This window comes from Bos taurus, chromosome 1 (genome assembly GCF_002263795.3).
Source record: "Bos taurus isolate L1 Dominette 01449 registration number 42190680 breed Hereford chromosome 1, ARS-UCD2.0, whole genome shotgun sequence".
Lineage (NCBI taxonomy): Eukaryota > Metazoa > Chordata > Mammalia > Artiodactyla > Bovidae > Bos > Bos taurus.
The window spans coordinates 57,741,229-57,766,845 of NC_037328.1; the positions used below are offsets into that span (position 1 = coordinate 57,741,229).

Consider the following 25,617-nt stretch of genomic DNA (forward strand, 5'->3'; position numbering starts at 1 on the left):
TCATCCAGCCATCTCATCCTCTGCCGTTCCCTACTCCTGACCCCAGTCCCTCCCAGCATCAGGGGTTTTTTTCCAATGAGTCAACTCTTCGCATGAGGTGGCCAAAATATTGGAGTTTCAGCTTCAGCATCAGTTCCTCCAATGAACACCCAGGACTGATCTCCTTTAGGATGGACTGGTTGGATCTCCTTGCAGTCCAAGGGACTCTCAAGAGTCTTCTCCAACACCACAGTTCAAAAGCATCACTTCTTCAGCGCTCATTTTTCTTCACAGTCCAACTCTCACATCCACGTGGTAGTGTATCAGAATCACCTGGGAGATTTGGGGGCGCCCTATCCCAGTACTACACAAACAGAATCCCCGAATGGGTTGAGGCTTTATCCTTGTGTTTATGCTTCCCCATGGGACTCTGAGGCGCAATCAGTTTGGGAAATACTTCAGGGCCTTCTACAGACGTGAAAAGTAAGACCTGTAGTTGAGTTGCATCCACCCCCATCTCTACTTCAGCCATTAGGAGAAAAGGAAGTAATGGAATAAAGAGCCTTATGCAAAATGTACGTTTGCAACACAGAGAACTTAAGAGTTAGTCAAGGATGGGGTGTGTGTGTGTGTGTGTGTGTGTGTGTGTGTGTATTTAGCCCCTCAGTCGTGTCCCTCTCTTTGTGTCCCCATGGACTGTAACCAGCCAGGCCGCTCTCCATGGAATTTTCCAGGTAAGAATACTGGAGTGGGTTGCCATTTCCTTCTCCAGGGGATCTTCCCAACCCAGTGATGGAACCCACATCTCTTGGGTCTCCTGCCTGAGTAGGCAGATTGTTTACCACTAGAGCCACCTTTGAACTGACCTTAGTCAAGGAAGCAGCAGCAAAACTATAATAGAGTGGAGCCCTTAGCACATGGGGTTGCTGTGTGCCATTACACTCTGCAATGGTCCTGCTCAGTCATTGGTTAGTGCCATAGTGGGCCCCTGCCACAAATAACTTATCAATGAGTGACCATTAGTGATCTTGCTAGGCCTTTGGTTGGTGTTGCAGTGAGCTCCACCAACAAATAACCGTCAATGAGTGACCCTTAGTGAGGGGATTTAGCCAAGGGTCAGTGGAGTGTGGTCCTCAGGTAGAAAGTGAGGTAAGAGGCGGATCCTGTTCTTCCATGGGGCTGGTCCAGCTCACCCTGCTTTGGGCCAGTGGATGAACTGGGGGAGGGGCAAGCAGGGAACAGTCTGGGGGTTGTGTCCCCCAGGCTCCAGAGCCTTCACTACACCCAGTGGCAGGGCCCAGGCCTCAGGGTGGTGGTGAACCTCTGCCCTGTCTTCCTCTCTGAGATATAATAGCAGCAGCCATCTGCATGGGCTAATTCTGCAGGATTTAGGCCCCCTAACTGATGTTTGGGTGGCCTGAGAAGTCTGAGGGCCAGTTGTATCCTGGGCTCCTGGCTTCCTCAGTGATGACTGCTGTTCAGGATCTGGGGACCTGGCCCTGAGGGAGAGCTACCTCTTCAGCACTGGTGGGAGGACCCAGACTGGGTGCTGGACAAACGCTCCTGGGTAGGGTAACCAGCAGGCACAGGAACCCCCTCCTCTTAGCCAAGGTCTGGACCTCAGAGGGTGAAGGTTGAGTCTTGAGACTTTGCCCTTTATTGTCATAACGGAGAGTAACGTTTATTTGGTGGAGGTTTACAGGAGACTCCTTACCTGACCGTGACTGACCTCCAGAATAAAAGATCTGACACCAAGAAGTTTGAAACCAACCATGCCCCTCCCTCTCCTTTTCTACAAAACGGTTTTGCTGAAAGCTTTTGGGGGGTTTGGGATTTTATGGCATGAACCACCATCTCCTTGCATGGCCCTGCAATAAAACTAAACCTTTCTCTACTCCAAACTCCAACGTTTTGGTTTTGTTTGGCCTCACTGTTCATTAGGCACATGAATTTGCATTTCAGTAACAAAACCACAATCACAGAAAATTGGAGGCTGCTTGACTCTCCATCAACCCAATCTTCTGTCAATGTCCAAAACAAGATATTCCAAGCTCTGCTGATCCTCACCTCAGTATCTTTCTAACACTTGATTTACTTCAGCTATGCTGTTGCCTGAAAGCTCAGTTGGTAAAGTTTCCACCTGCAATGCAGGAGACCCCAGTTCAATCCCTAGGTTGGGAAAATCTGCTGGAGAAAGGATAGGTTACCCACTCCAATATTCTTGGGCTTCCCTTGTGGCTCAGCTGGTAAAGAATCCACCTGCAATGCAGGAGACCTGGGTTCGATCCCTGGGTTGGGAAGATCCCCTGGAGAAGGGAAAGGCTACCTACTCCAGTATTCTGGCCTGGAAAATTCCATGGATTATATAGACCTTGGGGTCACAAAGAGTTGGACAGTACTGAGTGACTTTCACTTCACTTCACCCTGTTGCCACCTTACTTAAGGAGCCCACCACATTAGAGAGGCAGCTAATGGGTTGTGAAGACAGACCAACAAGTTTCTGATTTTAGATCTGCCCTTTGCTAGCTCTATGATCTCAGGATAGTTAAACTAACTCCTCCAAATCTTAGTATTCCTAGAGAAAAAATGAAGATAAATACAAACTTGTAAAGTGCTCACAGTTAAAAAGTGCTTTAGAAGAGTGCCTGGCATGCAAACAGTATTTACTCTTAGAAAAATCAATATTATTTTTACTGTTTAAATAGCCTTGCCAAATTGAAATCCTTTGCATGCTCTCTGTACTTACTGCTCTGTGTCATTTCCTTGAAACACAATCTCTCTCAGATCTTATGTCGTTACCTCTGGGTAATTCTTCTGAACATCCCATTCTCACTCCATAACTTGATGTAGAGACTCTATGGACTCCTTTATGTACATATGCCGTGTGTTGGCCTCTGTATTAGCCTCCTATTGCTGCTGTAACAAATGACTACAAATATGATCAATTTAAACAACACAACTACATTTCTGGAGACCAGAAGTCCAAAATGGATCTCACTGGACTAAAGTTGGCGGGGCTGGATCCTTCTGGAGTCTCTACTGGAGAACTCATTTTCTTTTTTCACCTTCTAGAGGCCACATGCATTCCTTGACTCATGTCTCCATCCTCCATTTTCAAAGTTGGTAGCATAGCATCTCCCAATCTCCTTTCACCCTTCCACCTGCCTCCATCTTAAAAGGACTCTAGTGATCACATTGAGCCCACCAAAATAACCCAGGATATTCTCTTCATCTCATAATCTTTAACTTAATATCTACACAATATTTTGCAATATAAACAAATGTATTCATGGATCTGGGGGCTTAGGATGCAGGTATCTTGTTTGGGGCATTATTTAGCTATTATAGACTCACGGAATTTACCTCACTGTATTATATTGTATATTTGTACGTCCCCTCCAATGACATGTGAGCTTACTGAAGGTAGTTCTTCCATTGTAGCTTATCACAATCCTTAGGTCAGAGTGTGGTGTTTAGTAGGACCTCAGTAAGTTCTTAACAGCTTTATTGAGGTGAAAATTTATATACAGAGAACTGTGCATACTTAGCATAAACAATTTTACTAGTTTGTTGATATTTACTAAGACACTAGATGATGCTTGAGTAGAGTTTTGAAGGACAGGTAGAACTTTCCCAAGCAGATAAGAAGACATTCTTGATAGAGAGATGGTAACAACATGGGTTGGAAGAACCATTAGTCCTCGCTGAATCAGTATTGCTAGAACATGATGCATTCTGAGGGATGAAGCTGGGAGTAGGGGTGTCAGATCACAGACAGAATTTGCATCTACCCTGGAGGCAGGTGATTCCCAAACCTGGCTGATTGTAATAACCTGGGTAGTCTTTATTCATTAGGTCTGAGTAAGATTCTAATTTATGCTTTTTAAAAGGTCCTTGTGAAGGTCGTCTGCATTAGGGATCCCTTGTGGAAAGTGCAAAGGAGCCACTAAATCTTAGGCTTGGCAATTTTGGTCACTTTGCATCAGAATAGCCGCACTTGGGAAAACGGATTTGAAAATGAGACTAGAGGAAGGGACATAATAATGTGATCTATTACAAAAGCTGAAGCAAGACATGATTAAGGCCTGAATTCAAACACTGGGACTGAAGATGGACAGATGACTTATTTAGATATCTAGTATTTAGGTATTTAAACATCTAGTATGACTTCCAAACTGCTTCAGTATGAGATGTGGCACCCAAAAGAACCATTTTAGGTAGGTGGCAGGAATCATGAGATAACTTGTGATGTACTGAGTTTGAGATTGCCCATTGGGCTGCCCACAGGGTATGTCCAATTCACCAGTTAAATAAATGGGACTGTAGCTCAAAGGGTAATTTATAAGGGATGGAGTAGAGATGATGAATATAGGATAATGTTTTTAGAAGCTTAGAAGGGAAGACCGTCTATGCAATTAAAGAGAGAGATGCAGGATCAAGCAGTGTACTCAGTTCAGTTCAGTCGCTCAGTTATGTCTGACGCTTTGTGACCCCATGGACTGCAGCATGCCAGGCTTCCCTGTCCTTCACTAACTCCTGAAGCTTGCTCACACTCATGTCCATTGAGTTGGTGATGCCATCGAACCATCTCATCCTCTGTCATCCCCTTCTCCCACCTTCAGTCTTTTCAAATGAGTCAGTTCTTCGCGTCAGGTGCCCAAAGTATTGGAGCTTCAGCTTCAGCAACAGTCCTTTCAGTGAATATTCAGGGTTCACTTCCTTTATTCAGGGTTCATTTCCTTTAGGATTGAATAGCTGGATCTCCTTGCAGTCCAAGGTACTCTCAAGAGTCTTCTCCAACACCACAGGTCAAAAGCATCAATTCTTTAGTGCTCAGCTTTCTTTATACTCCAACTCTTACATCCATACATGACTATTGGAAAAACCATAGCTTTGACTAGATAGACCTTTGTTGACAAAGTAACGTCTCTGCTTTTTAATATGCTGTCTCGGTTGGTCACAGCTTTTCCTCCAAGGAGTAAGCATCTTTTAATCTCATGGCTGCAGTCACTGTCCGAAGTGATTTTGGAGCCCCCCCAAAAAATAAAGTCTCTCACTGTTTCCATTGTTTCCCCATCTATTTGCCATGAAGTGATAGGACTGGATGCTGTAATCTTAGTTTTTGAATGTTGAGTTTTAAACCAACTTTTTCACTTTCATCAAGAGGCTCTTTAGTTCTTCTTCGCTTTCTGCCATAAGGGTGGTGTCATCTGTGTATCTGAGGTTACTGATATTTTTCCTGGCAATCTTGATTCCAGCTTGTGCTTCATCCAGCCCAGCCTTTCTCTTGATGTACTCTGCATATAAGTTAAATAAGCAGGGTGAAAATATACAGCCTTGACATACTGCGTTCCCAATTTGGAACCAGTCTGTTCTTCCATGTCCAGTTCTAACTGTTCCTTCTTGACCTGCATACAGATTTCTCAGGAGGCAGGTCAGGTGGTATGGTATTCCCATCTCTTTCAGAATTTTCCACAGTTTATTGTGATCCACACAAAGTCTTTGGCGTAGTCAATAAAACAGAAGTATGCTTTTCTGGAAAAAAACAGATGCCTTTCTGGAACTCTCTTGTTTTTTTGATGATCCAATGGATGTTGGCAATTTGATTTCTGGTTCCTCTGCCTTTTCTAAATCCAGCTTGAACATCTGGAAGTTCACGGTTCACGTACTGTTCAAGCCTGGCTTGAAGAATTTTGAGCATTACTTTGCTAGTGTGTGAGATGAATGCAATTGTGTGGTAGTTTGAACATTCTTTGGCATTGCCTTTCTTGGGTATTGGAATGAAAACTGACCTTTCCCAGTCCTGTGGCCACTGCTGAGTTTTCCATATTTGCTGGCATATTAAGTGCAGCACTTTGACAGCATCATCTTTTAGGATTTGAAATGGCTCAACTGGAATTCCATCACCTCCATTCGCCTTGTTCATAGTGATGCTTCCTAAGGCCCACTTGACTTCACATTCCAGGATGTCTGGCTCTAGGTAGGTTGTCATACCATCATGGTTATCTGGGTCATGAAGAACTTTTTGGATAGTTCTGTGTATTCTTGCCACCTCTTCTTAATATCTTCTGCTTCTATTAGGTCCATACCATTTCTGTCCTTTATTGTGCCCATCTTTGTGTGAAATATTTCCTTGGTATCTCTAATTTTCTTGAAGAGATCTCTAGTCTTTCCCATTCTATTGTTTTCCTCTATTTCTTTGCATTGATCACTGAGGAAGGCTTTCTTATCTCTCCTTGCTATTCTTTGGAACTCTGCATTCAAATTCAAACTCTGCATATCTTTCCTTTTCTCCTTTGCCTTTCACTTCTCTTCTTTTTTCAGTTATTTGTAAGGCCTCCTCAGACAACCATTTTGCCTTTTTGCATTTTATTTTCTTGGGGATGACCTTGATCCCTGCCTGCTGTACAAAGTCATGAACCTCCACCCATAGTTCTTCAGGCACTCTGTCTATCAGATCTAATCCCTTGAATCTACTTGTCACTTCCACTGTACAATCGTAAGGGATTTGATTTAGGTCATACCTGAATGGTCTAGTGGTTTTCCCCACTTTCTTTAATTTAAGCCTGAATTTGGCAATAAGGAGTTCATGATCTGAGCCACAGTCATCTCCCGGTCTTATTTTTGCTGACTGTATAGAGCTTCTCCATCTTTGGCTGCAAAGAATATAATCAGTCTGATTTCAGTATTGACCATCTGTGTAGAGTCTTCTCTTGTGTTGTTGGAAGAGGGTGTTTACTACAACCAGTGCGTTAACCGGTGCAAAACTCTGTTAGCCTTTTCCCTACTTCACTTTTAACTCCTAGGGCCAAATTTGCCTGTTAGTCCAGGTATCTCTTGACTTCCTACTTTTGCATTCCAGTCCGCTTTGATGAAAAGGACATCTTTTTGGGGTGATAGTTCTAGAAGGTCTTGTATGTTTTCCTAGAACTTTTCAACTTTAGCTTCTTCAGCATTACTGGTTGAGGCATAGGCTTGGATTACTGTGATAGTGAATGGTTTGCCTTGGAAAGGAGCCAAGATTGTTTTGCTATTTTTGAGATTGCACCCAAGAACTGTATTTCAGACTCTTTTGTTGACTGTAAGGGCTATTCCTTTTCTTCTAAGGGATTCTTGCCCACAGTGCTAGATATAATGGTCATCTGAGTTAAATTTGCCCATTCCAGTCCATCTTAGTTCACTGATTCCTAAAATCGATGTTCACTCTTGCCATCTCCTGTTTGACCACTTCCAATTTACCTTGATTCATGGACCTAACATTCCAGGTTACTATACAATATTGTTCTTTACAGCATCAGACTTTACTTCCATCACCAGTCACATCAACAACTGGGCATTGTTTTTGCTTTGGGTCTGTCTCTTCATTCTTTCTTGAGTTATTTCTCCACTGATCTCCAGTAGCATATTGGGCACCTACTGACTGGGGAGTTCATCTTTCAGTGTCATATCTTCTTGCCTTTTCATACTGTTCATGGGGTTCTCAAGGTAAGAATACATAAGCAGTGTATTGTTTTGTTCTAATTTTAAGGATAGTATATCAGACAGGGTCCCACCAGTCAAAAAAAAAAAAAGCAATAGGAAAGAAATTGGCTGTAGGGATTGGATAGTCAAATCTAAAATCCATGTGAAAGTGAAGTCACTCAGTCGTGTCCAACTCTTTGTGACCCCACGGACTGTAGCCTACCAGACTTCTCAGTCCATGGGATTTTCCAGGCAAGAGTACTAGAGTGTGTTGCCATTTCCTTCTCCAGGGGATCTTCCCAACCCAGGGATCAAACCCGGGTCTCCCCCATTGTAGGCAGATGCTTTTACCATCTAAGCCAGGAAAGTCCCTAAAATCCATAGGGCAGGCCATAACTAAGGGCGGACTAGAAACTCAGGCAGGAGCTGAAGCTTGTCTACAGATGGAATTTCTTCTCTTTTTTGTCCTCAGGGAAACAGTTCTGTTCTCAAGGCCTTTTAAACTGATGGGATCAGGTTTATCCAGATTACCCAGGATAATCTCCTTTACAAAAAGTCAACTGATTGCAGCTGATAATCATATAAACAGAATACTTTCATAGCAGCACCTAATCTAGCGTGATTGAATAACTGGGTACTGTAGCCTAGCCAAGTTAACACATAAAACTGACCATCACAGACAGGAAATGACTTCATCACCTGAATTGGCTAAGGGAAATGAGGCCAAACGAGTGAGAGAAGCTGGACCTACTAAAGGGATGAAGGGGAGAGAACTGCTGAAGGAAGATCCATTAAGTACTCATTCAGCAGTTTTTGAGCATCAGCTGTTTGCCAGACACCACACTAGGTCCCAGAGGAGACAAGCAAGGGTGGGCTCAAGTGCTCAGGTAGAGGGGTTGTCTTAAAGATCAAAATCTTGATTCTCTGAGCCAGGAAGATAAAGATAGCTTTAGACATGGTATTTTTGAGTTTTGGCAGGAAGATTCCCCTGGAGGAGGGCATGGCAATCCACTCCAGTATTCTAGCCTGGAGAATCCCCATGGACAGAAGAGCTTGAATGGCTATAGTCCATAGGGTCACAAAGAGTCAGACATGACTGAAGCAACTTAGCATGCAACAGAAAGATGAGGGAGCCCCAGAAAGAGAGCTCCTATGGTGTCAGTGAAGAAGAATTTGCGATCATTACCAAGAGTGGAGGGCAGGGAGATGGATTCTGGATGAGCAGTGGATATTTAAAATTGGAGCTTCCTTAGCAACCTAGATGTCCGTGAGCAGACGAATGGATAAGAAAGCTGTGGTACGTATACACAATGGAGTATTACTCAGCCATTAAAAAGAATTACATTTGAATCAGTTCTAATGAGGTGGATGAAACTGGAGCCTATTATACAGAGTGAAGTAAGCCAGAAAGAAAAACACCAATACAGTATACTAACGCATATATATGGAATTTAGAAAGATGGTAATGATAACCTTGTATGCGAGACAGCAAAAGAGACACAGATGTATGGAAGTCTTTTGGACTCTGTGGGAGAGGGCGAGAGTGGGATGATTTGGGAGAATGGCATTGAAACATGTATAATATCATATGTGAAACGAATTGCCAGTCCAGGTTCGATGCATGATACAAGATGCTCGGGGCTGGTGCACTGGGATGACCCAGAGGGATGGTATGGGGAGAGAGGTGGGAGGGGGGGTTCAGGATGGGGAACACGTGTACACCCGTGGCAGATTCATGTTGATGTATGGCAAAACCAATACAATATTGTAAAGTAATAAGCCTCCAATTAAAATAAATAAATTTATATTTTAAAATTTTCAAAAAAAGTAATAAAAGTGTCTCTGGTAAATTGGATTCAGCAAGTGTTGGACCCAAACCCACAAAAAAATAAAAAATAAAAGTGGAGCTTCCTTTAAATGGGGGATGGGCTCTGTATATTAGGGAGAGGCATGAGCTCTGTATATTAGGGAGAAAGTAAGTATATGGGGCCATGCTTTTAAAATTTTGAGTTTGCAAAGAAAGACTGCCACAGACAAAAACTACATTGAAATAGATAGAAACTTGTTCATCTCATTAGCAATTCAAGAAATACAGGTTAAAATAATTTCAAGATATTGCCAAACAGATAAGAGTAAAATGCATTGTGTCCCATTGTGTCCCTCTCAGTTCAGTTCTGTTCAGTCGCTCAGTCGTGTCCAACTCTTTGCAACCCCATGAATCGCAGCACGCCAGGCCTCCCTGTCCATCACCAACTCCCGGAGTTCACTCAGACTCACGTCCATCGAATCAGTGATGCCATCCAGCCATCTCATCCTCAGTCGTCCCCTTCTCCTCCTGCCCCCAATCCCTCCCAGCATCAGAGTCTTTTCCAATGAGTCAACTCTTTACATGAGGTGGCCAAAGTACTGGAGTTTCAGCTTTAGCATCATTCCCTCAAAGAAATCCCAGGGCTGATGTCCTTCAGAATGGACTGGTTGGATCTCCTTGCAGTCCAAGGGACTCTCAAGAGTCTTCTCCAACACCACAGTTCAAAAGCATCAATTCTGTGTCCCTCTAGGACTTCAGAAAAAAAATTTAGATAAGTTATCCTTTTTTGTTATAATCATGGAAATGAAAAGTGATATATTCACACGAGTCAGTGGTTTTCTACTATTTTGGCAGTGGGAATTTTTCCTCACAAAAATCTTGACATAGAAATCAAATGTATAAAACAATAAAAGAAGAATTGCAGTGGTTTAGGGTGCAAGGGAGAACTCAGCACCCTCCCATAAAGTCCTCCTGTGCAGACTCCTAGAAGTACCTCATAAGACACTTCCTAGGAACAGTTTGGATTCTACTGTTGTAAATAAAATATGTATCAATGTGAGCAATTTTTTATGATACATTAAAATATTTTAAAGCAGTTTAGAAAACTATATACAAGTGATTTCATGAAAAAATACATATCCACATTGAGAAAGAGGTCTGGAAGGATCTAAATCAAGGTATTAACAATGATTATCTTCTCAGCAGTAAGATGGACTTTTTTTTTCATCTATGAGCTTATTTGTATTTTCTAGTTAAAGGAAATAAATTTGTGTTGCTATTGTAATGAGAAAGAATTATTTTTAATGCTAAATAGAGTGTATCAAACTCTTAGGATATGTGTGCACATGTGTGTGTGTGTGTGTGCATATGCCAGTATATTCAGACACATACTTTTTGGCCCATCCAGCTATGGTTTCTCAGCTCCAATCCCATGCATTGCTGTGGGATGCTGGGGCTGGGATTCTGCAAGACCACGTGATCTTTACCAGCTGGTAGTTATAATGATAATTGACCACTAGAGGGAGATGGGAAGGCAGGAAGAAGAGAGAAGGGACTTGTTCCTTCCTGTCTTCTTATTCCTGACAATGTCGCCCAGCAGCAGCTCTTCATCCCCAATAATGGCCGTTGCTTCTAGTCCCTGACTCATTTTTACACACTTGCAGAACTGATATTTCAGTGGTACTAGCAGCACCTGTTTGATGCTCTCTTGTCAAAGATCTGGGTCCCAATTCTGCAGATCCCTTCCTCCAAAAGTTTAAATTCTGGTAACCCCAAACTGGTAATCCTAATCCTCTTTTTACTCCAGCTCCAGGGGTTTTAACTGTTTTCAGCAATTATCTCTGTGTTACTTCAGTGTTACACGTGTGCTTTACAGTTCTTAAATATTTAACCAATTCATTATATTCTCTCTGGTGAATAGTATGATTCTGTTTTATTAGCAGGATTCTTGGAACAAGAAGTAGTCCTAGGAAACAGCCCCTCAAAATGGGATTCTGAGGTTGATTTGAGCATGCCCTTAGCTTTGAACAAGGTAGTGGTCTCTTTACCAAGAGGAAATAGGGTTTGAGTATCTATGATATGTTCTGACATCATGCTTAATACCTATGGTTGATTGTGATGAAATGCCTTCTGTGGCCCTAAGGGGACCAGATGACTGTTATGGTAGCAAAGATGCTTCTATAAGAAATGCCAGCCTCAGATCATTAACTCTCAGCTCAAGTCACAGAGAATCAGAGAGTTTCCCATGGTAACTCTAGACTGGATTAAACCACATGTATTGATATGAGTCATTATATCAGTTACTAAAGCTCTTACAGTTAGAAGTGTGTCTAATGATTTTTTTGGTTGCCAGAAACTTGAACTCAACTATAGCCTATGCTCCATGAAGATAAAATTGTGCTAGATTTTTCCTGGCACAATGTAGAAGAAGGAATCCAAAGACTCAGAGAGATTGGAATGGTGGAGCAGATATATAATCATCAACTTGCATACCCACCCTCAACTACGTCCTCTGAGAGGTCACTCCCTCCACTGAGGCACTGAGAAAGGCGTTAATGACAGGCTCTCAATGTCCTCACAAAGTTCTGTGATGACTGTCTTCTGTAGGCTCTGGTGATGGTAAAAGATACCACCGTTGAAACTGGCTCCCTGATTTCAGTGAAGGTGATGGGATCCCAGAATGACAAAGGCCAAGTGGCAACAATTAACTATAAGAGGCAAGGTGAGGGCATTTACTATAATGGGCAATAGAGACAAAATGTTAACCAAATTGTTTTGACCAGCAGGAATCTTTAGTAGTAGCTAACTGATCATGGTATCTATAGGAATTTAACAGACCGCAGCCTATTAAAATATTACTTCAGAGAAGGAGAAATATCGTATGACATCCCTTACATATGGAATCTAAAAAGAAATGATACAAATGAATTAACTTTCGAAAGAGAAACAGACTCACAGACTTAGAGAATGGACTTGTGGTTGTGGGGGAGAAGAATGGGGGAAGGGATAGTTCGGAGTTTGGGATAGACATATACACCCTGCTATATTTAAAACAGATAACCAACAAGAACTTACTGTATAGCACAGGGAACTCTGCTCAGTGTTATGTGACAGCCTGGATGGGAGAGAGTTTGAGGGAGAACGGATATATGTATATGTAATGCTGAGTCTCTTTGCTGTTCACCTGAAACTGTCATGACATTGTTAATCAGCAATGCTGCTGCTGCTAAGTTGCTTCAGTCGTGTCCAACTCTATGCGATCCCATAGATGGCAGCCCACCAGGCTCCCCCATCCCTGGGATTCTCCAGGCAAGAACAGTGGAATGGGTTGCCATTTCCTTCTCCAGTTAATCAGCTACACCCCAATACAAAATAAAAAGTCAAAAAAATATAGTACTTCATTTATGTTGCAGTGGCCAGAAACCTAATTTGAGCACCCAAATGGAGAGGAGACATGACTCCTTACTCAGTTTCCAGACTTAAACAAGTTCAACACCATAGAATCTCTTGATAAACAAGGAAGCTGGTACAAAGATGTTCCTGAGAGTCATTTACAGTGACAAAACTCTAGAAAGATATAATCATCATGTATCAGTTATCTATTGATGGTTAGCAGTCAACATATTCATGACTCAGTCACTTTATTGCTTACAGATCTGAAGGGATGTCTTGTCTCTCATCCACATAGTGTTGGCTGGGGGCTTTACTAGCTTTGGAGGACCCCAAAGGCCTCACAAGTCTGACACTCCCATTGGCATGGCTCAAATGGCTGAGGTGAGCTGGGATGGTTGGGTCTCCCTTTTCTCATGGTATTAGCAGGGCTCACAATATTTCTGGGTCCTTGTTTCTTCTCCATGTGGTTTCTCTATCCACAAGGCATCTCATCCTCTAGGACCCGTCTCCCTGTATAGACTCTCTCTAAAGGATAACCTGAACTTCTTTACATGCAGCTGGATCCATGAGGAGCAAAAGCAGATGCTGTCAGACCTCTTAGAGTCTGAACTCAGAAGTTCCCAGATGCCACTCGCACCACACTTTATTGGTCAAAACAAGTCAGAAGGGCAGCATAAATTCAAGGAATGCGGAAACAGACACCAGCTTTTGTTAGAAAAAGCAGTAAAGGCATATTTCAAAGAGGTGTGGACCCAGAGAGACCCAATTCAGTCACTGGGTTCATTTTCAAGAACCTAGTACATTTTAATAAACATTTCTCTTAAGAAATTAAGGTACAGCCATACAGCGAGAAATGGAGTAGGCAAAATTGTTGTAACAAAAAGACTCGCAAATATATAATAGTCCAAATGCAATAGATGTTTATTCTCACCCTTATTGTATTCAACACATGATTATTCAAAATTGTAGTCTCCCTCCATCCTTTGACTTTGAATTCCCCTCAGGCCTTACCATCTTCTGCATCTAGCTGAAAGAAGAGATAACATAAAGGAGACACACTCGCCTTTTAAAAGCATTGGCCCAGGAATAGCACACATTACATTCATTCCTATTCTTTTCAATTCAGTTCAGTTGCTCAGTCATGTCTGTCTCTTAGGGGCCCCATGGACTGCAGCACGCCAGGCTGAATTCACTGTTCTTACTAACTCCTGGAGCTTGCTCAAACTCATGTCCATTGAGTCGGTGTTGCCATCCAGCCATCTCATCTTCTGTTGTCCCCTTGGGTGGATGGCATCACCAACTACACCTAACTGCAAAGAAGCCTGGAAATGTAGCCTAGCTGCATGCCCAAGGAGAAGGAAATAAATTTTGATGAACAGCTAGGAGAATCTGCCACAATCACTTTTTAGGGATAGGCAATGACCCAGGGAAATGCTCACGTTAAATGAATGAAAGAGATGATAAAACTGTGTATACAATATGACTCCAAGTCAGGGAAGGGGCAAAGGGAAATGTATATCTGGAGTGAAAATGATGCCAAGATATTAATAATTTTTATTTCTGGTTGGTGAAAGTACAGTTTTCTACTCTTTTTATTTTCAGAATTATGTTCAGTGAACACAAATCTTTTCCATAACATGATAATATGTTTAAATGTTAAAGTATCTAAATTATAAACTCAACGCACTCTTTTAGCATCATGACTGACAATCAAGCTCTCTCAACTCCTAGAAGCTCATAGAAATGTAAAGAAAAAAATGTTCATTGATAGATAGCATTATATTTGCCACTCTGTTTTCTGAAGTATTTAGGGACCAGAATACAATTTCAACACAGATAATTCCTAATTTAGAAAAGTCATTCCTAAGTCCATCCTTGGAAACTGAATGTATTCTCCCATAAAGTGAAGGTAAAGCAGATGATTAGGACCAGCCCACCAAAGCCAGTTTCCTCCAACCAGTCATGATGTCCCAGCCATTGGTTCTCTAGAGGACAATTCTGGATTCCAGGATTGTTACAGAAAAGTGCATTCCACCATTAAGGTCAAAAGAGCAGGAACACACCTTCCCGCAGCTTGGGTTACCCTCACCCGCAACAAGCTCTGGCAGCCAGAGTTGGAGCTTGTACCCTTCCCTGTCCCTAGAAACATTTGCTGCACCAGGTGGGAAGTGGAAGCTGGAATCTGTCAGCAGTGGAGCCCCTGGTGTGATGGGAGCAAAAAAGTGGAGGAAAAGCAGGGCTCCGGGCATCGGCCAGGGTGGCCATACGGCACGATCACATGAGAGCCAGGATTCTGAGGGAGATGTGATGTCAGATTAGGATGATGGGGGAAATGCTACAGACTTCTAGGGTGGGGAGGAGGTGCTTTCACCATTCACTTTCCCTTTCATTGACGAGTGATCTTGAATACTTTAGTTCTCCATCCAGGTCATCTTCATCCCAGTTCCTTCATTGTCCTCATCTCCAGTAACCTTCACATCCGCTTCACTTCAGCCACATACTCTCAAGTCATATCCCAAATCTTGCTGCCATCCAGAATTATTCCATATCTGATGTCACAAATTCAGACATTTCTTTCTGATGATAATGTCTTATCTTTTCAACCTTCTCATTCAAGTCACTCCTTACAAATCTGATCTTAAGCCACACTGGATCACCAGTCCTTAATCTCTTACTCTCTTCTCATCAGTACCCTTCCACCTCCACCCTTCTTTATATATAGCTTAGATACTCCCAGTCCCTTGCACACCAGTGTTATCAATCCCCTCTCCCTGTTACACTTCCATCACATTTGTCTGGCCAATGTCCAACCCTTTATTAGTTCTCTTATCTGAATTTTCTGTAATTATAGGGAAGAACGGAGAAGGCAATGGCACCCCACTACAGTACTCTTGCCTGGAAAATCCCGTGGATGGAGGAGCCTGGTAGGCTGCAGTCCATGGGGTCACTAAGAGTCAGACACAACTGAGCGACTTCACTTTCACTTTTCACTTTCATGCATTGGAGAAGGAAATGGCAACCCACTCCAGTGTTCTTGCCTGGAGAATCCCAGGGACGGGGGAGCCTGATGGGCTGCTGTCTCTGGGGTCGCACAGAGTCGGACACGACTGAAACGACTTAGCAGCAGCAGCAACTTAATAATGTCAAACCTACAATTTCCCTTTTCCCTCCAACCATCCTATCTTCCATTCCCCCAGTTACAATGGATAAGGTGATCCTCTTCTCACCCAGGGTGAATCCCTTCATTGTTGTCTCCATCTAGTAAAAGCTTTTTCATAAAAAGGATCATGTGTGCTTGTTAACTGCTGCCTTCCAGGACTTGGCAGAAGTAGGCATAAGAACAAGTGCACAGTATTTATCAAATGAATAGCTTTGATGAATTAAGGAAAAGGTAGGGACAGAGGGAAGGAAACAAAACAGTTATTCCTCCTCTCTTGTTTTACTGTTTTTGGTTAGAAGAGAGAATAGTATTCTGAGGAAGAGAACAGAATTTTCTCATACACCATAGACAGAGGTTGATCAAGAATTGACAGTATCTGAACTGTTAATAATTCTTACGTTGTAAAAGTCACCTGAATGGCACGTATTAGCTTTGTATAATTTATTTCCCTGAGAAAAATTCTTCCTTTAGAATAAATTTCTGTCATCTAGAGTAATTTTATGTACAAATTCTATTCGCCCTTTAATTTCTAGTTCAGAGGCCCCTTGTTTCTCCTCCCCCCAAAGCTGGAACTTACCTCTTCCATTTCTGAACTTCCATCTTACTTTCTCTCTACCTCCCGCTCTTATGGTACTGACTATGACCGCCGTCTCCTTTGTTCTTGAGACGTTTGTCATGAGTTCTGTAAGCAACTTCACGCAGGGATTGTATATCTTCCCTCCTGCTGGCACATGGATTCTCAGTAAATATTGTAGAATAAATACTGAATGAATTAAGTAATGAATAAAAAGCCTTTCAATAAGAACCAAGTACTAGCCTGGCATTAAGAATTTCTCAATTCAAGAAACATGATAGCTCTAGAAGTCACTGGAACACATTTGAAAGGCCATGCATACATATTCATATTGTGTTAATGAGCCATACTATAGTCTCCAAAAATTTTCCTTGATTATAAAAGGCATCCTATCACAGGTTTTAATTTAAAAAGCATGCTTCCACCTGATCATACTTTTTGAAAATGTTGGCATTTTTAGGTCTGTAAAAAGAAAGCATATTTTTAAAAAGTACTTCATGCAAAAGTCTTAAGGAGATTGCCTCTCACTTGTACTTAGAACTTTCGGAAGATATAAGACTAACATGTTTCATTTGAATTCCTGAAGTGAGTTTTGGTTTGGATTTTGATCTGAATGTATAGGTATAAATCCCAGTTTAAAGTCTGGAGGATATAAGGATTATACTTTTCCTGATCAAATACTGATTTTCACTTTTGGGAAATGTGTAAAAATAACCCCTTACAACAATCTTATAATTATCATGTAAAGATACATAAAATGATGGTTGATGAAAAGGAAGAGTTTAGAGGGAAAAAAAGGGAAATGAGTCCCCAAGAAGCAGAAATAAAAAGATAGTGGAATTAAAGCTCCCATTATTGAGAAATCAGACTCTTATAGAGCAACCTTTTAAACTCCATTCAGTATATACTTTTATTATAACATTTAGCTTCACAATAGAGTATTACTTAACAGCTTTAAGTGTAATTATCTTCCCATCGGCATTTGCATATACACCTTGACAGCTTTTGCTGAGAAATCAAATTTCTCAGTAGTGGCTTCTTCAATATCTCATCTCTCCACCAGAGGGCAGCAAGAAGCTGTGACCAGATTACCCTCTGAGAGTTCCTGGCTTCATTAAGAAACCAAGCAGAACTTAATCTACGTTCCAACTCGCCAGTGGAATCCCAGCTTTACAACTTCAGACAGAATGGAGACAAATTGACTTATTCCTGGCAGAGGAGATTCAAATAATCAAAGGAATGTCTTACAGCAAAGTAGATACACATGATTTCAAGGCTTTACCCCTAACTTGGAAGCAAATCATGTGACCTGAAGGCTTAGCTTTGGTCAGGAGTGGCATAAACCAAGTTCATTTTCAAGGAGCTGAGTCACTTGACCCCGGGAATGGCAAGACTTTTTTTAAAAGTTGATAATCAGATATGTTTTTTTCTACATTAAAGACTCAGTGCCCAATAACTGGTCTTGGAGAAAATGAAATTATTATTCCTACTCTTTGACAGCCTTGAGGCAAAATTTCCAAGTCAAAAGGAAGAGTTTAGAGAAAAAATGAGAAATGAGCTCCCAACAAACAGATATAAAAAGAGAGTGGAATTAGCCTTGAGGCAAAATTTCCAAGTCAAATTTATAAGGTGTATAGGGATTTGGTTGCTTGTTTTGCTTTCTTCTTTCTTGCCAGTTACCTCCTGAGAGCTGGGCATGGATCAGTAAAATCCCTCTGCTGTGGCTGCCAGCAAGTCTGTGCCTGATTTGGCGCATTTCTGAGAAGGTACCAGAGCCTCTAGTGGAACATAACACCCTAGTACTAAGCCAAGGGACAGAGCCAAGCCACATTTCAGTGTCTGCCACTGAACCAAGCTGCAAGCAGGGGCCATCTTTCCTGCTCAAAAAATTGTTACTGAAATCTTTCAAGTGTTTGCTTTTGCGACTAAACTGGTCAAAAAATGTTCTTTAAAATTAGGATTGACTTAGAAAGGAGATAGTCTCTCTATGCCCGAAATTTCCAAGAGACACATCATCTGTGCATCCAGATACATTCAGAAAAACACACATGCACACTTGCCAAGAAACAAAAAGTTCTCAGGAGGATCATGCTCCTAAAAGCTTTCTCTCTTTTATACCAGTATTTATTACTGCCTGTTCTCATAAAATCTACTTTGAGAGATTCTGGCATAGCAAGAATTTTGCCTCAGGAATGTGTAAGAAAACATGATCAAGCAGTAAGCAGATATACTGAAACACTGACAAGGTACTCAAGTGTGATCTTCCCAGATGGTGCTAGTGGTAAAGAACTCTCCTACCAATGCAGGAGACGTAAGAGTCATGGGTTCAATCCCTGGGTCGGGAAGATCTCTTGGCGAAAGGCATGGAAACCCACTCTAGTATCCTTGCCTGGAAAATCCCATGGACCGAGGAGCCTGGTGGGCTACAGTCCATAGGGTTGCAAAAAGTCAGAAATGACTGAAGCGACTAAGCACACATGTACTCAAGAGTGGTAAAGTCAATAAATGGAGTCACATCTAACTCAGGGCAACTCTAGGATAAAAATTAAGGATATTAAAATCAGCATTGAAAATCTCTCCCCATGAGCATGTAGGCATCGCAAGACAGGAATGTGAAGTTCCTTGTTCTAAGAAGCAGCTCTTCAGTTCTTCATTCTGTCTTAAGTGCCTAAGATTCTCAGTATTTGTCAAGTGAATACTTAAGAAAGTTACCACATCAGAGACCAATATCTCTTAGTGAGTCCATTTCAGAAAATCTTTCTCCCCTTCCAGCATGAAAGCAAATTATGATTTCTTCAGTTGAACACTAGCTGACAAAGTTGTGTAGTGTCAAGGGACCATGTTGTATGCATCTTTAACAACAGTCATAACCAGAGAGGCAAGCTGCTCAACCCAGAGAAGCCCATGTAAACAGAGACTGATTGAATAAATGAAGATTCCCATCTCACACTCTCTCTGGGGTAGTGTTGCCAAATTTAGCAAATAAAAAGAGGATGTACAATTAAATTTGAATTTCAGATTAATAAATTAATCATAGGACAAAGACTTATCCTAAAAAAAAAAACAGTTCACTAAGTAAAATTCAAAATTAATTGGGTGTTCTGTATTTTGATCTGGCAATCCTAATCTGCAACATATACTTCCTGAGCGAAATAGTAGAAGAATTGTCTGACCTTACAATTGTGACCTTCCTCTCAGGTAACACAGGTTGTATTAATAATATCTTTTTAACTTCAGTGTATGAATGCCACTGTCAACAATGGTGACATTGTATGGTGACAACAATGGGTTCCATTTAATTCCTTTAGGTGTGCCATCGAAAATTCTAGTATTTGGAAATGTCCTTCAAACTCAAAGTTTTGAACACCACTAGTATAGAGTCTTTGGTAACCTATGTTCTTTGAGCTGAATGAAAGGTCTGCCCTATAACATTTTTCATCCCTGTACTTTGGGAAAAAATTTTTGGGCAAATAACATTCAGTATCACAGTAATCCAAGTCTATGCCCTGACCAGTACAGAAGCTAAAGTTCAACAGTCTAGGAAGACCTACAAGACCTTCTAGAACTAACACCCAAAAAAGATGTCCTTTTCATTATAGGGGACTGGAATGCCAAAGTAGGAAGTAAAGAAACCCCTGGAGTAACAGGCAAATTTGGTCTTGGAGTACAGAATGAAGCAGGCAAAAGGCTAATAGAGTTTTGCCAAGAGAACACACTGGTCATAGCAAATACCCTCTTCCAACAACACAAGAGAAGACTCTACACATGGACATCACCAGATGGTCAATACTGAAATCAGATTGATTATATTCTTTGCAGCCAAAGATGGAGAAGCTCTATACAGTTAGCAAAAACAAGACTAGGACATGACTGTGGCTCAGATCATGAACTCCTTATTGCCAAATTCAGACTTAAACTGAAGAAAGTGGGGAAAACCACTAGACCATTCAGGTATAACCTAAATCAAATCCCTTACAATTATACAGTGGAAGTGAGAAATAGATTCAAGGGATTAGATCTGACAGACAGAGTGCCTTAAGAACTATGGCTGGAGGTTCATGACATTGTACAGGAGGCAGGGATCAAGACCATCCCCCCAAAAAAAGAAATGTAAAAAGGCAAAATGGTTGTCTGAGGAGGCCTTAAAAATAACTGAAAAAAGAAGAGAAGTGAAAGGCAAGGAAAAAAGGAAAGGTATACCCATTTGAATGCAGAGTTCCAAAAAATAGCAAGGAGAGATAAGAAACCTTCCTCAGTGATCAATCAATGCAAAGAAATAGAGGAAAACAATAGAATGGGGAAAACTAGAGATCTCTTCAAGAAAATTAGAGATACCAAGGGAACATTTCATGCAAAGATGTGCATAATAAAGGACAGAAATGCTATGGACCTAATAGAAGTAGAAGATATTAAGAAGAGGTGTCAAGAATACACAGAAGAACTATTAAAAAAAGATCTTCATGACCCATATAACCACATGGTGTGATCACCCACCTAAAGCCAGATATCCTGGAATGTGAAGTCAAGTGGGCCTTAGGAAGCATCATTACGAACAAAGTTAGTGAAGGTGATGGAATTCCAGTTGAGCTATTTCAAATCCTAAAAGATGACACTGTGAAAAGTGCTGCACTCAATATGCCAGCAAATCTGGAAAACTCAGCAGTGGCCACAGGACTGGAAAAGGTCAGTTTTTATTCCAATCCCAAAGAAAGGCAATGCCAAAGAATGCTCAAACTACCACACAATTGCATTCATCTCACACACTAGCAAAGTAGTGCTCAAAATTCTTCAAGCCAGACTTCAACAGTACATGAACTGTGAACTTCCAGACATTCAAGATGGACTTAGAAAAGGCAGAGGAACCAGAAATCAAATTGCCAACATCCACTGGATCATCAAAAAAGCAAGAGAGTTCCAGAAAAGCATCTACTTCTGTTTTATTGACTATGCCAACACCTTTGACTATGTGGATCACAACAAAATGTGGAAAATTCTGAAAGAGATGGGAATACCAGACCACCTGACCTGCCTCCTGAGAAATCTGATGCAGGTCAGGAAGCAACAGTTAGAACTGGACATGGAACAACAGACTGGTTCCATATTGGGAAAGGAGTGCATCAAGGCTGTATATTGTCACCCTGCTTATTTAACTTATATGCAGAGTACATCATGAGAAACGCTGAGCTGGAAGCACGAGCTGGAATCAAGATTGCTGGGAGAAATATCAATAACCTCAGATATGCAGATGACACCACCCCTATGGCAGAAATCAAAGAACTGAAAAGCCTCTCAATGAAAATGAAAGAGGAGAGTGAAAAAGTTGTCTTAAAACCCAACATTCAGAAAACGAAGATCATGGCATCTGGTCCCATCACTTTATGGCAAATAGATGGGGAAACAGAGGAAACAGTGGCAGACTTTATTTTGGGGGACTTCAAAATCACTGCAGATGGTGACTGCAGCCATGAAATTAAAAGACATTTGCTCCTTGGAAGAAAAGTTATGACCAACCTAGACGGCATATTAAAAAGCAGAGACGTTACTTTGCCAACAAATGTCCGTCTATTCAAAGCTATGGTTTTTCCAGTAGTCATGTATGGATGTTAGAGGTCAACTATAAACTGAGCACCAAAGAATTGATGCTTTTGAACTGTGATGTTGGAGAAAACTCTTGAGAATCTCTTTGACTGCAAGGAGATCCTACCAGTCCTCCCTAAAGGAAATCAGTCCTGAATATTCTTTGGAAGGACTGATACTGAAGCTGAAACTGCAACACTTTGGCCACCTGATGTGAAGAACTGACTCTTTTGAAAAGACCCTAATGCTAGGAAAGATCGAAGGTGGGAGGAGAAGGGGACAACAGAGGATAAGACGGTTGGATTGCATCACCGACTCAATGGACATGAGTTTGAGTAAATTCTGGGAGTTGGTGATAGACAGGAAGGCCTGACATGCTGCAGTCCATGGGGTTGCAGAGAGTCAGACAGGACTGAACAACTAAACTGAACTGAACCTTTGTTTAGGTTGAAACTAGGCTTAGGAAGTTCTGTGTTTCCTGAGTGATTTCCAGCCCAACCATCTACCTCCTGATCATGAAGTGGTAATAAAACCCAGCTCTGAGTGGGAGAGGAATTCATAATGCAAGATTGTGGGAGGAAAGGTACTGAATTAAGTAATGATAATACAAACTCAGTTTTTCCAACTTGAGTATGGCTTAGAAGATTTCTATTCACAAACACCATATATTAGTCCTGGACCAGAGCCAGGCTTTTGGGAAAACTCGTACCTAACTGTAAGCTAAAGTGATCAGTTCCTGGTTACAGTCTCAGAGGCACCTAGTCCACCTTTATCCAAGCTCAGCCCTTGTGCATCATGGGTCAGTTCAGCCAGAAGACTCGGGATAACTTTGGGCACTTTGGATGGACGTAGGGATGGGAGGTGAAGGCATGGCTGGGGGCAGAGGAATTTAGCTGGTAATCAGGAACGGGAGGCATAGCAATGAACTCTTTTCCATAAGAAAATCTTTGTTCAGATAATCTCAAAGTTTAGTTACGGAATTTTATAAAGAAAATGTTCCTTTGTCACTTGTAAGCATTATTGCTTCTTATTGAACAGTACTATAAATGAGTACCATTGACTAAAAGGAGACCAACCAAATGAATAAAAATAAAACTCTTACCTTCCTAGAAATCTCCCTTATATCATATGGCGTTTAAGACCTTTCACAAATGAATGCTGATCTATCTTTCCAATCTCATTTCCTGCTCCTTCTTTCTAGGACTGTCATACTCTATACCCCAGAGTTTCCGAGCCTCAGCACTATCAGCATTTTGAATGGGGTAATTCTTTGTTGTAAAGAACTGTCTGTGCCGTTCTTATTGTATTGTAAGATATGTAGCAACATGTCCAGCTTCTACCCACTCAGTTCAGTTCAGTTCAGTTCAGTCGCTCAGTCGTGTCCAACTCTTTGCGACCCCATGAATTGCAGCACATGAGGCCTCCCTGTCCATCACCAACTCCCAGAGTTCACCCAAACTCATGTCCATTGAGTCGGTGATGCCATCCAGCCATCTCATCCTCTGTCGTCCCCTTCTCCTCCTGCCCCCAATCCCTCCCAGCATCGGAGTCTTTTCCAATGAGTCAACTCTTCGCATGAGGTGGCCAAAGTATTGGAGTTTCAGCTTCAACATCAGTACTTCCAAAGAACACCCAGGACTGATCTCCTTTAGGATGGACTGGTTGGATCTCCTTGCAGTCCAAGGGACTCTCAAGAGTCTTTTCCAACACCACAGTTCAGAAGCATCAATTCTTCGGTGTTCAGCTTTCTTCACAGTCCAACTCTCACATCCATACATGACCACTGGAAAAACCATAGCCTTGACTAGATGGACCTTTGTTGGCAAAGTAATGTCTCTGCTTTTTAATATGCCATCTAGGTTGTCATAATTTCCTTCCTAGAAGTCCCCAATTCCCACGCTGCTGTTACCCTCCTGACAGCCAGAAAATCTGGAGACATTGCCAGAGGTCCCCTGGGGGATAAAATCATCTCCATTAATCATCCTACCTGGGGCTAACTTCCCCCACTCCCACTGAGAACCTGCCTTCCTATGAACACATTTTCACATACCCTCCCCACCACACACACACACACCTTTCTTCCTGTTACCTTTACCTGAAACATCCTACTTTCCCCCTTTCCACTGACAAACTCATTTTTGAAAGCTGTAATCAAATGCTACCTTTCTGATAATTTTCCTTACAATTCATGCCAGCATAATTTCCCTTCCCTTCCCTGGCTGCCAGAGGCACTGCACACAATTTCACTACTAGTACTAATGATGTCTACCACGTGGAGTTGCAATCATCCCCTCCTGTCAAGAGAGTGAGTTTCTTAAGAGCAAGGTCCATATGTCTACATTACCCAGCACAGCATGTGCGTGCCCCACCAAATACACACAGCACTCAAACAAGCTGAAGTCCTAAGTTATACCATTTACTCTATATTTCCTAAAGGAATACATGGATTTTCATGCTTATCAAGTAGATTAAATTAGACTGGACCTCACTAGACTTCTGTGCTTCAGCAAATCTGGATTACTCACCATTTTTCAAACATTCATGGTAATTTCTCATTTCATTATTGCCTTTTTCTCTTCCTTTCTAGTTCTTCTCATTCTCTGTCTCATTCCCAACGGTCTTCTCTTAAAGCTGGATTCTGCTTCTTGAAGGCAAAGACTCTATCTTCTTCTTTCTGCAGCTGCTCATCAAGGGACTTGTACATACCAGGCACTAATCAAGAATTTGTGTAATTGAATAGAAAAATCAGAAGTTATTTTAAAATACTGGTTGATATCCTGAGACAAATATAAGTGTTTAAAGAAAGGAAGGGGATTGCAACCCATCATGGGGAAGGTTTAGAAAGATTAATTCACCTGGGTCAGGAAAGAATGGAGGTATATTACCAGGCAACCACAGTAGTACAAGGGTAAGGTAAAGCAATTACTTTGATAATAACAAAGATGTCAGGAGTGATTTCAGAATGATGGTGTATAGGATTTGATACCTAACTGGAAATGAGACAAGGGAGAGAGAAAAATGGGAGTAAATAATATTCAGATCCTGGTTTTGGGTGCTGGGATGATGACAGCAACACTCACCAAAATATAAAGATTCAGAGAAAGGACAATGAGTGCAGCAGTTGAGTGTCAGTGAGCCATCCTAGTAGAAATATAGCAGAGACAGTTAGAAAGATGAGCTTGAGGCTTAGAGAAGCAGGGGAACCCAGTGGCAGGGTTTGGGAGTCAGTCTTATAGCTGAGGCCAAGAGGCAACATGGATGACTAAGAGTAGGGGTCTGTGACAAGAGAAGAGGGGGTGTTGGGGGAAAGGGGGAAGGAAGGAGGCAGGGAGCACAATGCCCTGGAATAAATCACATTAGGGTTTCAGTGCTGCGTGAGTAGGTGAGAATGAGGACTGGAGATAGGTCAGTGGATTCATTGATCTGGTGGTCTGTTGCCTCTTGAGAGATGAGACTCAGTGGGATAGAGGGGCTGAAAGCCAGATTAGTAGGAGGTGCAGAGTGAAAGGGAAATAGATGGGGAAACAGTGGAAACAGTGTCAGACTTTATTTTTTTGGGCTCCAAAATCACTGCAGATGGTGACTGCAGCCATGAAATTAAAAAGACGCTTACTCCTTGGAAGGAAAGTTATGACCAACCTAGATAGCATATTCAAAAGCAGAGAC

General features: G+C 41.7%; 1 protein-coding gene across 3 annotated transcripts in view; it reads left to right on the forward strand.

Moving 5' to 3' along the window:
- GTPBP8 (GTP binding protein 8 (putative)) overlaps positions 1 to 25,617 on the forward strand; it is a 276,317-nt gene that overhangs the window by 33,244 nt on the left and 217,456 nt on the right. The gene's annotated exons all lie outside the window — the stretch shown is intronic.